General features: G+C 31.6%; 1 protein-coding gene and 1 long non-coding RNA gene across 3 annotated transcripts in view; one reads left to right on the top strand and one right to left on the bottom strand.

Annotated features, from left to right (window-relative positions):
- The window catches only part of LOC143080330 (sex peptide receptor-like), a 69,088-nt gene that overhangs the window by 15,879 nt on the left and 37,800 nt on the right, over positions 1-15,409 (top strand). The gene's annotated exons all lie outside the window — the stretch shown is intronic.
- Positions 3,916-5,167, bottom strand: LOC143078317 (uncharacterized). The gene is made up of 2 exons (XR_012979170.1): positions 4,910-5,167; positions 3,916-4,067 (listed from the first exon to the last, which is right to left on the bottom strand). It is a non-coding gene; the product is annotated as an uncharacterized LOC143078317 (long non-coding RNA).

Raw genomic sequence — 15,409 nt, 5'->3', positions numbered from 1 at the left:
AAAATCGAGGAGCAAGTGATAACAACTTATTTTAATTAGATTGAAAAAAAAAACGACAATGTCTTCTAAATTAAGGTTAAAATGTTATGAAGACAACGAGCGAAATAGAAAATTAAATCATGAGATTTCCACGACTCCCGGCTGTCATGCATTATCAATTAAAAAAGTTTAAATCGGCACAGTTGAGTCTTGTATTAATTGATGCCGGGACTATTATATAATTAAGTAAGAGATTAACTGACTCTTTCGAACTTTGTAATTCGTCATGTATGTTCAATTGCACGAAGGATCCTGATATTTTACAATCGGATCAGATAAATGGGCAAATTAAACGATAAAATATTTAGTAATTTAAAAGTCAAAAGGTTTGCAATTTATAATCGTTTAAGTCATGTTTTAGAACAGCTCATCAATCTTTCACAAGTCAATGTATTCATTTGTATGACATTGTGCAATGTTAGTACACAATCGAATTTTTCTCCACTGTAAAATACTTTAAATGCATTTATTTCAATGTTTTGTAGAAAAAAATGATGCGTGGATTTGGCTCATTCACGTTTTTTCATTTACAAATGCTTACCTTGACCTTAGATACGGTGGTAAATACATGAAGTTAGGTAATGCTTACCCTTAGGATGCCGAGACATTACTTTCATAAGTTTGTACTGTCAAAACAAATGTGTTAAATATTCTCTTCCTATAAACTAACAAAATGATATAAGTCAATGTAATATTGCCACACCGACGCAAGAATCAAAAGGATATGTTTTTGGATAAAGTATGTACAAAAAAAATCATTTTTGTCGAGCCTTCGACTTTAGTCGAAAAAGCGAGACTAAGCGATCCTACATTCCGTCGTCGTCGGCGTCGTCGTCGGCGGCGTCCACAAATATTCACTCTGTGGTTAAAGTTTTTGAAATTTTAATAACTTTCTTAAACTATACTGAATTTCTACCAAACTTGGACAGCAGCTTGTTTATGATCATAAGAAAGTATCCAGAAGTAAATTTTGTAAAAATAAAATTCCATTTTTTCCGTATTTTACTTATAAATGGACTTAGTTTTTCTGCGAGGAAACATTACATTCACTCTGTGGTTAAAGTTTTTAAAATTTTAATAACTTTCATAAACTATCCTTGATTTGTACCAAACTTGGACAGAAGCTTGTTTATGATCATAAGATAGTATCAAGAAGAAAATTTTGTAAAAATAAATTTCCGCTTTTCCGTATTTTACTTATAAGTGGACTTAGTTTTTCTGTGAGGAAACATTACATTCACTCTGTGGTTAAAGTTTTTAAAATTTTAATAACTTTCATAAACTATCCTTGATTTGTACCAAATTTGAACAGAAGCTTGTTTATGATCATAAGATAGTATCAAGAAGAAAATTTCGTAAAAATAAATTTCCACTTTTCCGTATTTTACTTATAAATGGACTTAGTTTTTTTGCCAGAAATAAAACATTCACTCTGTGGTTTAAGTTTTTAAAATCTTTATAATGTTCTTAAACTATCCTGGATTTCTACCAAACTTTGACAAAAGCTTGTTTCTGATTATAAGATATTATTCAGAAGTAAATTTTGTAAAAAAAAAAAATCACTTTTTCTGTATTTTACTTATAAATGGACTTAGTTTTTCTTCCAGTTAACATTACATACAGTCTGCAGTTAAAGTTTATAAAACATTTATTAGATTCATAAACTATCCTGGATTTTTTACCAAACTTGGAAGCTTCTTTCAAACTAAAGACAGTATCGAGAGGGAAATTTTTATTGATGTTTTTCCTCATTTTTGTTGAGTCTGCGATTAACAGCAAAAGTAGGCGAGACACTGGGTTCCGTGGAACCCTTACGAATTTTTGATATGTCTATCTTTCTGTCATGGTTTTTATTGTCTATCGTTGTGTCATGTTTTTGTTATGTATTGATTTGTCTATCGCTGTCATGTTTTACATTGCCTGTCGCTGTGTCATGATTTGAAACTGTCTATCGATATGTCTTGTTTTGGTTTGTCTGTCGCTATGTCATGTTTTCATTTGTCGCTATCGCTTTTTCGTGTTATATATTTTTGTCTACTGTTTTGTCATATGTTTTAGTTTTGTATGTCGCTATTTTAAGTGTTAAAGTTTTGTCTATCGTTTTGTCATTTAATTATGCCTATCGCTGTCATGTTTTTGAATTGTCTATCGATGTGTCACAATTTTGGATTGTCTAACGAATGTGTATTATATTTGGATTGTCTATCGAATGTGAATTATATTTAGATTGTTTATCGAATGTGTATTACTTATGGATTGTCTATCGGTGTGTCATAATTTTGGTTGTTAATCGATGTGTCATATTTTTAGTTGTCTATCGATATGTCATTTTTTTAATTGTTTGCAGATGTGTCAAATTTTATTATTGTCTGCAGATTTCAGTGCGGTGATGATATAATTCCTTTTTTGAAAGAATATATTTGTTCGTTGGGAAATATCAGGAAGTAAGAACCGACTCATTCTCATAAACTAATCGTTTCAAACTTTTATATATGATTATCTATGTAGCTGCACCTTTTAGACTATCAGAAAGTACACGCGATATATTATATAAATGAAACTTCGGATACGTTTCCGTTAAACTTGCGTGGCAATGGAAATCAATTCTTCTTTTAAAAATTTGTTTTTGCTTTTACGTAGGTTAATTTCATTAAACCTAAAGTGATTTTCCACATAAAGTTTAATTGATTAGATAATATTGGCCGATATCAGTAATTATAGAACACGTACATGCATATATCTTTAAAGGTTGAAAAGATTTGAACATTTTATCTTTGACAATGCATTGCAGATGTATGCTGCACCTTAAAAATGAGATCTATCTTTTCTGTATGGATCATTACATTCAACTTACAATGTTTTTCAATTCAATATATCTATTGTTTCTGCATGTGAAAGCTGACATTTTACTGCATTTCAAGTTTCAAATTAGCCCTCTTCAGTAACTGATTTCACTAATTAAAAGCCGCGCGTACATGCATGTACCTTAACAAGTTTAAAAGATAAGAACTTTTTATCTTTGACAATTAGTTGCACATGTATGAAATAGGATCTCTTTTTATGGATCGTTTCATTCAACTAACACTGTTTTTCATTCCGTATAACTGTTATACTTGTTAATATTGACATTTGTTGCACTTCAAGGTTCAAATCCGACCTTTTTAAAAAGACACATTTAGTCAAATAAAATTTCAGGAAGAGAGTGTTACTGTGTTTCGTTGTTATATTCGATAGTCAAGCAAAACTTCCTCACTGAAAATCTAAATTAGTCAATTTGACCAATTTAATTAGTCATTTTGACTGTCCTCTAGATGACAATGCACTTTAATCATTTTGACTATGCTCTTAGTCGTTTGACTAGATGGTTAGTCACATTTGACTGAGTAGGGTGGTCATTATGACTATGTAAGGAAGTCAAAATGACTATATGTCATACTCGTTATGACGAATTGGATTGTTCAATTGACTATGCACATTTGTCAGTTTGACAATTGAATGCAGTCCATATGACTGATTGAAATAGTCGGAAGTGACCATGTTGGTTAGTCAACATGATTACTGTGAATAGTCACGACTGTTAGACTGTTATTTTAATTTGTGTTGTGTTTTTTGTTCTACCATTTAATTTGTGTGCGTTTCATTCCGTTTCGTTCTGTTATGTTTCATTTCTTCTGTTATTATACTTTTTGTTGTTTCTCTTCCATAGGATTGACAAATACATCTGGAATATAGTATCATTAAAAATACCACAGCAGCAATACTAACAATGACAATAGTATAGGATCACAAAGTGCTCAATGTTCAAAACCTTCCAATATCTTAAGTTTCCATGTGTAACCATTACTCAGTGACATATATTAAAGTCTAAAAATCAAATAAAGAAAATAAATTTATTATAAACTCATTGTTAATTTGAAGTGTTTATTTCAGATATTTTGTCGGTATCAACTCTGCATGTGTCAGTGTGGTATTCTCTATGGTAAAAAATCTCTCAGCTGTGTTCATACAAATAGCAATGTCTTCATTTGCTGAAAAATATAATTGTATCATTTTAGAAGCTAAAATATAACAATAAACAAGTATATCAGTCATGTTAAAAGTTTTAAAAAAAACTAATTTTAAAATCTTTGATCACTCATCTTATACCATTAATTTTTAATGTAAGCACCGTGATCTCGACAGCCACCCATCCTATATCACAACATTGTAACATTGTAATGTAAGCACCAGGATCTTGACAGCCACCCATCTTATACCACAACATTTTAATGTAAGCACCAGAATCTTGACAGCCACCCATCTTATACCACAACATTGTAATGTAAGCACCGGGATCTTGACAGCCACCCATCTTATACCACAACATTGTAATGTAAGCACCGGGATCTTGCCAGCCACCCATCTTATACCACAACATTGTGATATAAGCACCGGGATCTTGACAGCCACCCATCTTATAACACAACATTGTAATATAAGCACCAGGATCTTGACAGCCACCCATCTTATAACACACCATTGTAATGTAAGCACCAGGATCTTGACAGCCACCCATCCTATATCACAGCATTGTAATGTAAGCACCAGGATCTTGACAGCCACCCTGAGTTTTTAATTCATTGTTGTGAATATCGATTGCAGTGTTTATTTTTAACAGTTTTTGCTCAGGTGAAAAAAAAGATATCGCTAAATACTCTTTTCAATCGACAATACGTTGTATGTGTATCAAAATTGATATCCCGTATACATATCCCCCCTTTTTTATTGTCGTTACGTAAACATGTACCGATATTACTTTCATTTATACACTTCTTTTTCTTAAATTCAATTTTTGTAAGTTAGAATTAAAACAAATATACATCATACTTACTTTAAACAATTGGTTTATTTGACAAAATGACAGTTTCCGTGCCTTCTGGTTTGTTTACATCTACACAATCTATGGAACAAAGGGAACGCGAAAGAGTGCGCGTGAAAACCGATACTCTACACCACGTGGTGCTGTGACCACTAACATAGTCAATTGACCATGCAGATAGTCATAATGACTTGGTGGGTAGTCATATATGCTTTTGACTACCTTTCGGCTGATATTTGACTAACTGAATAGTCATCGTGACTAATTTAGATTTTCAGTGCTTGACCTAAAAAAAATCGAGAGTTTTTGTAATAATACCTATTCAGCGACAAATCTATAATATAAATTCAACTTGAATTTATTTTCGGCATCCAACTTGATAACAAGAGTACTATCTTTTGTAAAATAAGATATGATTTTGCTTTAATCGCGCTTATTTTCCTGACAGAATTTATGGTCTACATTGTGTAAATATGAAGTTTGAATATACAATAGAATTCTCGTCATAGAATATATATATAGAATAATTAAGATTTCAATGACATATTAATATTCATTTAATTTAGTAATGTTACAACACGAATTTTGGATAGTTTTTCGCATTTTCTTAACTTTTAATTTTTTTATAGGACATTCACTAGGTTTATGTCAAGAGTCTATTGAATGAGTTTCTGCAATCATGCAAGTGTTCATGTAATTCTACTAATGAACTTTTTTTCTTAAACAACATCAAACAATATAAATGCATCATTGGGTCAAATCTCTGATTAAACAACACGTCAGGGAAATATTCAAACTTGAATAATTTAGCTATTTGATCGTATCTGTTAAACTTGTTCACTACTTTTCTAGATTATGGCTCTATATTTAATTAAGAGAACTTCAACGACTATTCAATTTCAGAACGGGGTATGTTTTTCCCCTATAAAGAATAATTGTATTCCAAATTTGATGAAAAGAAATATTGTGGTCAAGCAGTTGATCAAAGTCACATTCAGAATCCATATTTCCCCCATACCTTAAAAAATATTCGAATAATAGCGTCGAAAAACTGAGAAAAAAAGATATTCGCGCTTTGCTTAAAAAATCTCTGACTAAGACAAAAACCATAGCCGGGGCCACCCCAACCACCACCACCACCACCACCACGTCTCCCTTGAAGTTAAATGGTTGGTTCCTTATGATCACTTTTCTACTTGTTGAAAATCCCCTGTTGAATTTCATTTGATTTTTATATGTTGTATGTATACACTTTTCATTTGGTTTAACGTACATGTATTCCCCAAAACTCATTTTGAGATTCGAAATTTTAAAAGTCAACTGGGCAATGTATTCAAAGTTATATATACTCTAGAAGGGACAGAAAGAACCGTTAAAGTGCTTTTTCATTAGTATTTCATCTGGGAAATAGTAATAATTAATTGTGGGAAAGTATTAAAAATGGACAGAACGTTTAATTGATGTAATTATAACTTATTGCTATCCCAGTCGATGTGTTACACTGTAAACTATTATAAGTCATACATTGTCGTTATTTGATTTCCCTGTCTGTAACTGTTAGACTTTAATACTACCGTTCGATCTTTTAAACCTAAAGTGCTTCTTCTTAATACAATAAAATTGTTGTAAAATTTAATGTTTAGTAGCTTCGTCACTTGAATAGAATCTATGAAATGATGTAAGCTGACAAAGACATAATTAATTTAGTACGTGGTTCTCTTATGCTTTCATTCAACGTCACTTTAAGTTTTGATAACGCATATTTACCCTTTAAAGTGGCATTCTCCTAGAAGCAATCATAACAGTTAAGTTCTTTATTAGACTTTTTAATAGTGTGATTCTAAATGCCAAGCGTTTGATTATAAAAATAAATTCAAAACCAGAAAAAAACTTATTAGTTTATTAAACAGTTGTTTTAATATATACCAACGGCGACACAAGAATGTTGGTAACATACTATAATAAGAAGCAATAGGTTATACAGAATTAAGTTCTTCAAGGCAATTAATATAAGGTCCTGGAAACAGACACAAACATGACCAAAGCAAAATGACAAACAGAAAGATAAATGACAACAACACACTTTAAAAGAACACGAAAATAAGGCAACATGAATCCAATTTTAACAGGGGGTGCTGCTACCACAAGCGGAACATACATGTATCCTTGCTCATCGGTAACAATGCCATGCACTATTCTTATAACTGTTTTACAAATTGTGTTTATGCTGTAATTTGCACTTTTCCGAAGCCAAGCTCATTAGGTCAACGTTCGCAATTCACTTTAGGCAATAGCTACAATTCCTATGTCCATATCTTCAATTGAGATAAGCTTGTTGGCTTTGTTAAAACCTATAACATATTTACATGTGCGTTTTCAATTTTTCGTGTACCATATGATATTAAATTATTTGAAATTTAGCAAATCACAAGGGACTCTTTAGGATAAGGGTGGATAGTTGGCAATCATTCAACATATCCCAATTCTGTATGCAATGCTCCCCAAAACGATTACCATATTTTATTAGTAATCTTTTCTAATCCTTATGCTATTATCAGTTAGAACATAACTTTCTAGACGAAATACCTTCGATAAACTGCAAAAAATGCTTTCTCGATAAACAAAAGTAGAAATACCGAAAATAACAATTTTACATACCGACAGTTTGATGTTGATTTGTATCAGTAATTATAATAAAGGAAAACTCATCTCTCAATGGCTTTAATTGAGAATTTGTCAACGCACCTTAATTAAATCACAAGTTGTCGATTGATGTTTGGTTTGTGAAAGAAATAGTTCTGTTATTTCATCCGGAATTAATAAAAGCTGACTGGGTAGTTCAAGTTTCTGACTTTCTCGTATCGTATACAGAACCAAAGTAGAAATCTTTGTCCGTTTATGTGGAACTTTAATTATCTCGTTCTGCTCAGGTGAGTGTTGCTGATTGTGAAACTGTATAACTATAATCAATAAACATATAGGTGAGGATATTAACTCGAAGGAATTTGTATATGAGGTAAAAGTTTTATGAATAATATACAAAGGCGTCTCAAAAGTGCAAACAAATGCAAAAAATACGTTCGAAATGGATAAGACGAGATGTGGGATATATGACAGCAACCAAACGACACAAAATTCAATAAAAGTGGGGCAAAAGATACCAGAGAGACAGTCAAACTCATGGATCAAAAATTAAAAAAAAAACTGACAATGCCATGACTAAAAAATAAAAAGACAAACAGACAAATAATAGTACACAAGACAAAACATAAAAAAACTAAAGACTAAGCAACACGAACTCCACCAAAACTGTGGGTGATCTCAGGTGCTCCGAAAGGTTTAGCAGAATTGATCCACAAAGATAACATAGATAAGACGAGATGTGTGATACATGACAGCAACCAAACGACACAAAATCCAATAAGATGCATTATATAACGACAACTACTGACGTCATTTTAAAAGTAAATTGATTTTTTTCTGGTTTATCGTAGTTTTATTTTAATAGATATAGGAAGATGTGGCATAGTTGCCAATGAGACAACTCTCTATCCTGTCACAATTTATAAAAGTAAACCATTATCGGCCAATGTATGATCTTTAACACGGAGTATAGGCTAACACCAAACATAAGTCTACATATTTCCTATTGCTTTGTAAAAACAAAAAAATACGGCAATGCCCCGATGTAAGTTAAAATCCTACCTACACGCTCTATTTAAAGGGATGTCACGTTGGTATTAGGTCTAAATAGTATTAGTTCGTCACAGCCCACACGATTCTTTCAAAACTATCTTTGTTCAACCTAGATGAATTGTATAGTCTACAAACTATGAAAACCGTTATTCTTGAATTAAAATGTAATTGATGGGACATTTTATAGATTTTTATATCAAATACCAATCAAATTACGTGACGTCTGACAGTATATCAAATAGTTTATGTCTCCAACTGGTACTATGAGCATTTTTTGTAAAGGTGGATTGATTTATTCGAAACATTTCCGGGGAAACGTAGGAATTATTTTTTTTAAACTGGGACGAAAACAAAACAATATTCTATACGTCCCTACGAATCTATATTTGTGTATGGTACATATATTTAATAGGACAATGTTTATATGTTATGCAATTGTATCTATTAACTTATTACTTGTCTAGATTATCCTGGTAATTGCACTTTCTACAACATCCGGATTGTATGATATAATTGCAACCTTTTTTTTTTTTTTGTCTCATTCCTTATACTAGATTATTTAAAATTACCCATTGCCAATCAATGATAGTGCAAATATTGAAGAAGAAGAAATAGACTGCGTAAATTTTAAAGTGTCATTGCACAAAAAGAAGGCCAAGATAGACGAAAAAGACAAAGAAAGATATTCAAACTGAAAACCCGAAAACAAACTGACAATGCCGTGCAAGGAAAAAGAAAAACTACAACAAGACAAATAATGGTGCACAAAACACAACATAGACAACAAAAGATTGAGCACCTCCACATTAAGCTATGGGTAAAGGAAAGATGGTGCTCAGAAATTAAAACAAAACTGTGAACTGTTTGAAGAAAGGTATCAAACATCATTTATCGAAGATGGACAGTCAGCAATACACTTTACATGCAAATTAAGACTCAAATGAACTCATCAACTTCTGAAAGACAGTTTTTCATTAACAAAAAATTGGGAGAGTCTGAGACATATTCAGACATTGGTAGCATTAAATCTAAAATTAACATGAAAGAAAATAACATCCAGAGGTCAATATCGCACTAGGAAAACTTAATTTTTTTGTTAAATAGAAAGCTACAGAATTTAAGTTTATTACAGTCATTTCAAATATAACGCATGAACATATGAAATAAAATCTGGTTAGTGTCGAAACATTTGTATCAATTTAGCACAAGATGATATTGATGATTCGATTTGATTTAAGTGCAGTCGTAAAGATTCAAGATTTCTTTGTACAGTATCTTTCGTACAAATGACAGAGTATTTACATTGTTAACGGCCATATGGTGTATACAATTACGCTTGCGGAAGTTCTGCATGCATTTACGTTCAATAATTTTTCATCTTCAAACAACCCAGCAAAGTTTAAATTGAGCCTATACAAATAGAAAGAATTTATGTTTGATTGGTGTTAAAAGTCGGTGGTTTACTCCGGATAATCCGGTTTCCTCCGCCAATAAAAACTGGTAGTCAAGATATAGTAAAAAAAAGTGTGAAACTTGTATTAAAGCATGCACTAATGACGTGTTTAAAGTCTTTTTGCGTATACACGTACCTTGCAGTTGATCAAACAGATACAAATTTTACGTGCGATATTGATGTAATAACAAATAAATAAATGCTGTTGTCAGCATACAATAAAACGAATTCACATTTCGAGAAGGTTACTTTCCTACACTATACACTGCTGTCAGCTAAATAAGAACTAACAAATTATATCAAATGGCAGAAATTGCTTATACAGTATATACAATTAGGTATATTATAAATCTTTTTTCAAATGGAGAAATTTAATTTTCTCTACAATAAGCTAAATTACAAATTGTACATTCAACTGGGAGTATTGCATATGCCCTATTATGATCCAAATTATCTTTCCATTGTCTGGTTTTAGTAATAACAAGATGCAACATGATGCAATCTGCAAAACGGCTAATTCTTTAAAAAAAAAGGTGTGTCTGTACAATATTTAAAAATCATAAGAAACAGATTATGCCTCTGTGTTCTGTACATGACGACATTATTCCATTGTCAGCATTAACATTTTAGATATTTATAAAATATAGCAAGTCTTGAGTTTCAAGACTTTCACATTTTAATTGATTTGCAGTTGAATCAACTCCTGCATTATTGGATGGGTATTCTAAAAAATGTATCATTTATGTTCAAAAGTACTAAAAAGCTATGGAGAATTTCTCATCAAACACATTCGCTCTGTGAGCTAATTATGTACAGTGAGCTTTTGATGACGATTTTAATGGAGTTACATAAAGTATTTAACAGATGACAATGTTTTAGCAATAATTCTGTCGTTTACTTCCACAGGAAATGGCATAAAGAGGCGTATAAAAATATCAAATTCAGGAAATTTTATAAAACAGCCTTATAATACAGCAGTATCATTGATCATGTTTTGGAAGATGCATAACAAATCTTGAAAGATTTACAACCGAACGTAAAAGTATTTATTCCTAATTAATCCTCTTTTGGAAGTGGAAGTCAAATTTATTCCTTTACTTTTTCATGCAAATTAATCATTCTATTGAAACAGTTTCATGTAAATACGTTTAACTGAAGTTTTAAACAGTATAAATTACATCATTTTAAATCACTGTATTCAGCTCAGCAAGGAACACGACAACAAATCAGAGATATCTTGTTTCCAGCAGCTTCTACATCATTTGAATTCTTGTATGGAGTCTTAAGTCAATAAATATAAATCAAGATTTAGCGTGTAAATTGAAAAGTTAAACACTAGATCGGTTATGAAATAGGATTTATTAGGCCTTGTAGTTTCACAGTATTAAGTCTAAGTATTGATTGTTGGTCTTGTGGATTATAATGTTCAGAGCAACCAGGTGTTAGCTAGTAAATAAACACAGATCCCAAGATTGCGTTAATTATATCCTGATGAGATTTTCAATTTACCATCTCTGATATTTTCCTATACGGAAGTGAATATGGCTAAGTCGATCTATCACTTTTTATTTAACAAATAAACGAATTGCCAATAGTATTGTATAAAATTGAATGATCATAGGTCAACGTCTATGACAATCAGCCTATAAAAAGCCTGCTGTTCCGAATGGTTGACTTTTAACAGCACGCGCTCATAAACTTCACAACGCTTTCGTTTCCGAATTGTTTACTTCTTTGATAGATAAACAAAATATTGTTGTGTATCCATGTTTACCATTAACAGATCGTGTAAACCATACAGGTATTATATCTATATGTAAACAGAATAGAAGATAGTGCGTAAGCAACTATACTAGTGCGTAAGCAACTATACAATATTTTAACATTTATTCTAGCACTGTTGTTACGATCAACTTTTCTTTTAACAAGATTTCCTCTTTTTTTTCAACTCGGACGGTTTAAGTGAGAATTAGCCGATCATAGAGTGCACACATATAATGGTCTCAATAAATAGATTTTGATTTATAAAGTAAACTGACATTTATAGACTAGTACAATGTAGCAGTTTTGTTTTCAAATCGCGAGATCAATGTAAAAAAAAGTAAGATATATGAAAAACTTAAGAAGGATAATGACGTCACGTAAAACTAGACGGATTTGTGAGTGTTGAAATGTACAAGATAGAAATTACCATTGAAATCATCGGGAACAAAGAAATATAAGATTTGTCTGCTCAAAGATGTCTTATTCCCTGCAAAAACGTTATACACAAAAGACAATGCAACTATTCTATTGAATATTTTGAAGCCATGGTGTTACCTTTCGGACTTCGTGTTAACTCGATAATCACGCTGTCATTTGGTAATACCATGGTTTTAACATTTGTACTTGGTATTCACTATTCAGCAGATATCATGACCTTTCTCAATATTGCTAAATACAAATAATTACGAACTCTTGAAAAACACTATATGTGAAATGAACATGCATTTATTTGCGAATTGTTAAGTGCAAAAACAGGTAAATCGCAAATTTTCAATTTTAAAATTTTAAATTATCTAGGTTTCTAAGAAAAAAAATACCATTGAATTATTTATGTTTGCTTAACGTGCCATCCGTGCGCGCAAACAAAAAGGCTATATCGCATCAAGAGATAAAAAGACTGTTATCAACGGTCTGATACCAAGTAATAAATAAAAATTAAAATATATTTAATTTGCACAATTATCTTTCATTTTAAGACATTTGGAAAATTTAATTCTTATCTAAATAAAGATACTGCTTTTTAATTAAATAAGGAGGACCAATTATAGATTTTAAGACCACGTACGGAGTAAGATTTGGACTGTAGTGTTTTTCAAAAAATAATGCACAATCCTCGTCACAAGCAACTATGATATAACGGAAACAAAAATAGAAAATGATGCAACAGATTTCACCTTTGATGACGTCAGTACTCCTTTACTTATCTTTAATGACGTCGAGTGGCTTATCTTAAGAACGTCAATTCATTTCCCATGATAACTTCTTGATCCTATTCAATGATGTGGATTTCAGAAATTGCTTGTACGATTTTGTCAACATTTTTTATTTATATATTCTAAGCTTCTTACCAACTCGGATTATTTTAATTCATTTTCACACGAAAGCTTAATGTCTATACCAAACACATAATGATTACAAATGCAACAATAAATGTATCTGATCAACCTTCTCTTGAATGACGACAGTCCCCTCGAATGAATCATTTCAAACTGCCACCATCGGTGTCGTTTAACTTAGTATGTCTATCAAGGCCATGATTCCATTCTCTTGAGGGGAAAACAATTTGATATGCATTGTTTTTTTTTTTATTTTCGTTAAATTATTTTAAATTTTAATAAAATTTTGAATTGGTCTCTCCTTAAGCAATTTTTTTGTTCATAATAATTCTGCGTCAATTATTTTTCACTGGCAATTTCCCCAGAACGAGGTTTCTCAAAGCTTTAAAAAATAATCCCTACATGAAACCTTTTAAAGACTATCTCATTACAAAGTCCACGTATTCAGTATAATTCGACATTGGCGTCGTTAAACTAAGTTTGTATATCAATGACATGATTCCATTCTCTTGAGAGGAAAAAAATGTGATATAAAATTGAGAAAGGAAATGGTGAATATGTCAAAGCGACAACCACCCGACCATAGAGCAAACAACAGCCGAAGGCAACCAATGGGTCTTCAATGTAGCGAGAATTCCCGCACCCGTAGGTGTCCTTCAGCTGGCCCCTAAAATATGCATAATAGTACAGTGATAATGGACGTCATACTAAACTCCGAATTATACACAAGAAACTAAAATTTAAAATCATACAAGACTAACAAAGGCCAGAGGCTCCTGACTTGGGACAGGCGCAAAATTGCGGCGGCATTGTTTTTGTATTTTCGTTAAATGAATTTAAATTTTAATAAAATTTTGAATTGGTCTCTCCTTAAGCAATTTTTTTTTTTCATAATAATTCTGCGTCAATTATAATTCACTTGCAATTTCCCCAGAATGTGATTTCTTAAAGCTTTAGAAAATAATCCCTACATGAAATCTTTGAAGGCTATCTCATTACAAAGTCCACGTATTCAGCATAAAACTAGAAAAATATTTCTTTGGTTATCATTAATTTGATTTGCCATTTCCGACACTTTTAGAAGATCATATAGCAACCTTGGTGATGAAATTCATATCAAACAATTCCCTTTGCATCCTGGGAAACATATTAAAAATTGATTTCCCACATTATATCGTGGTAATCTTCAATAAACTTCAGTTTGTTTTACAAATTAAAAAGCTATTTATTGGGACCAATATTTATTTGCACTCATAAAAGGGAGCAGATTAAACACACTGCTTTATTCACAAAGACCATAGAAAAGGTCACGAAGAACGTAAAATCCTAATCGCAATATCTAAAGTCAATAACTAATTAGTATGTGTACCTTGCTGAAAAAGGACAACATAACATCAATGTCAAGGGTTAATCTAATTTCTAATAAGTGATTGTTGAATATGTAACATATGCTTGTAACAGTTTTCAATAATGTGAACTTACAATTTATATAGTCTATATTGTCAATGATTACAATGAAATGTGTCTAATAGCAAACCTTATTAGACTATTTTCGGTTTAGGTTTGGTTTATGGACTGTCGAATGTTTACGATTTTTCCTGATACAAGAGTTTCTGTTGGACTAAATTCCGTTCTATTCCTGATTTGATGCACGTTTAACTTTAAAAGCCCTGTCTTTTTCTACATATATACAGATAGATCCCAATGTTTCTTGACAGAAATAACTTTACGGTTCGTATCCCCTTTGACAAACCAGTCTTAGGCAGAAACTGATTAGTTTGTATCGGGTCTTATAGTAAAATGTGTTTCTTGGTCATATACGCCTATTATGTTTTGATATTAAGCTTATCAAACGAAGTATTTTTACACTTCAAATAGTAAACATCAATAGGTGCGCAATCACAATATTTTAATTGCTCGGCTTAACTTTTCATCCCTTATACATTCTATTTTTTTGTCATGACGTTTTTGGTTTTTCGTCGACTTAAAAAAAAAACATGATGCAGGATATGTCACAATGAAAATAGCACAAAACAACAACAAGATATATGAAAGACTACCAGCATGTGGTCGTAGATAATAGATTATTGTCTACACAGTTTGTCAAGCTTTACATCGCTTCAAGTTTAGATAATATAAATGGAGAATGTGTCCATACAACACAGATAAGAAGCCAAAACTTGCATAAAACGTTGTACAGGGACATACCTCGAGAACGGTTAAAGTGACACTACCTTGATTCTAACTTGATCAGTATGTTAT

The sequence above is a fragment of the Mytilus galloprovincialis genome, chromosome 6 (assembly GCF_965363235.1).
Source record: "Mytilus galloprovincialis chromosome 6, xbMytGall1.hap1.1, whole genome shotgun sequence".
Lineage (NCBI taxonomy): Eukaryota > Metazoa > Mollusca > Bivalvia > Mytilida > Mytilidae > Mytilus > Mytilus galloprovincialis.
The sequence above is the reverse complement of the archived record's forward strand: the minus strand, read 5'-3'. Positions and strand labels throughout refer to the sequence as shown.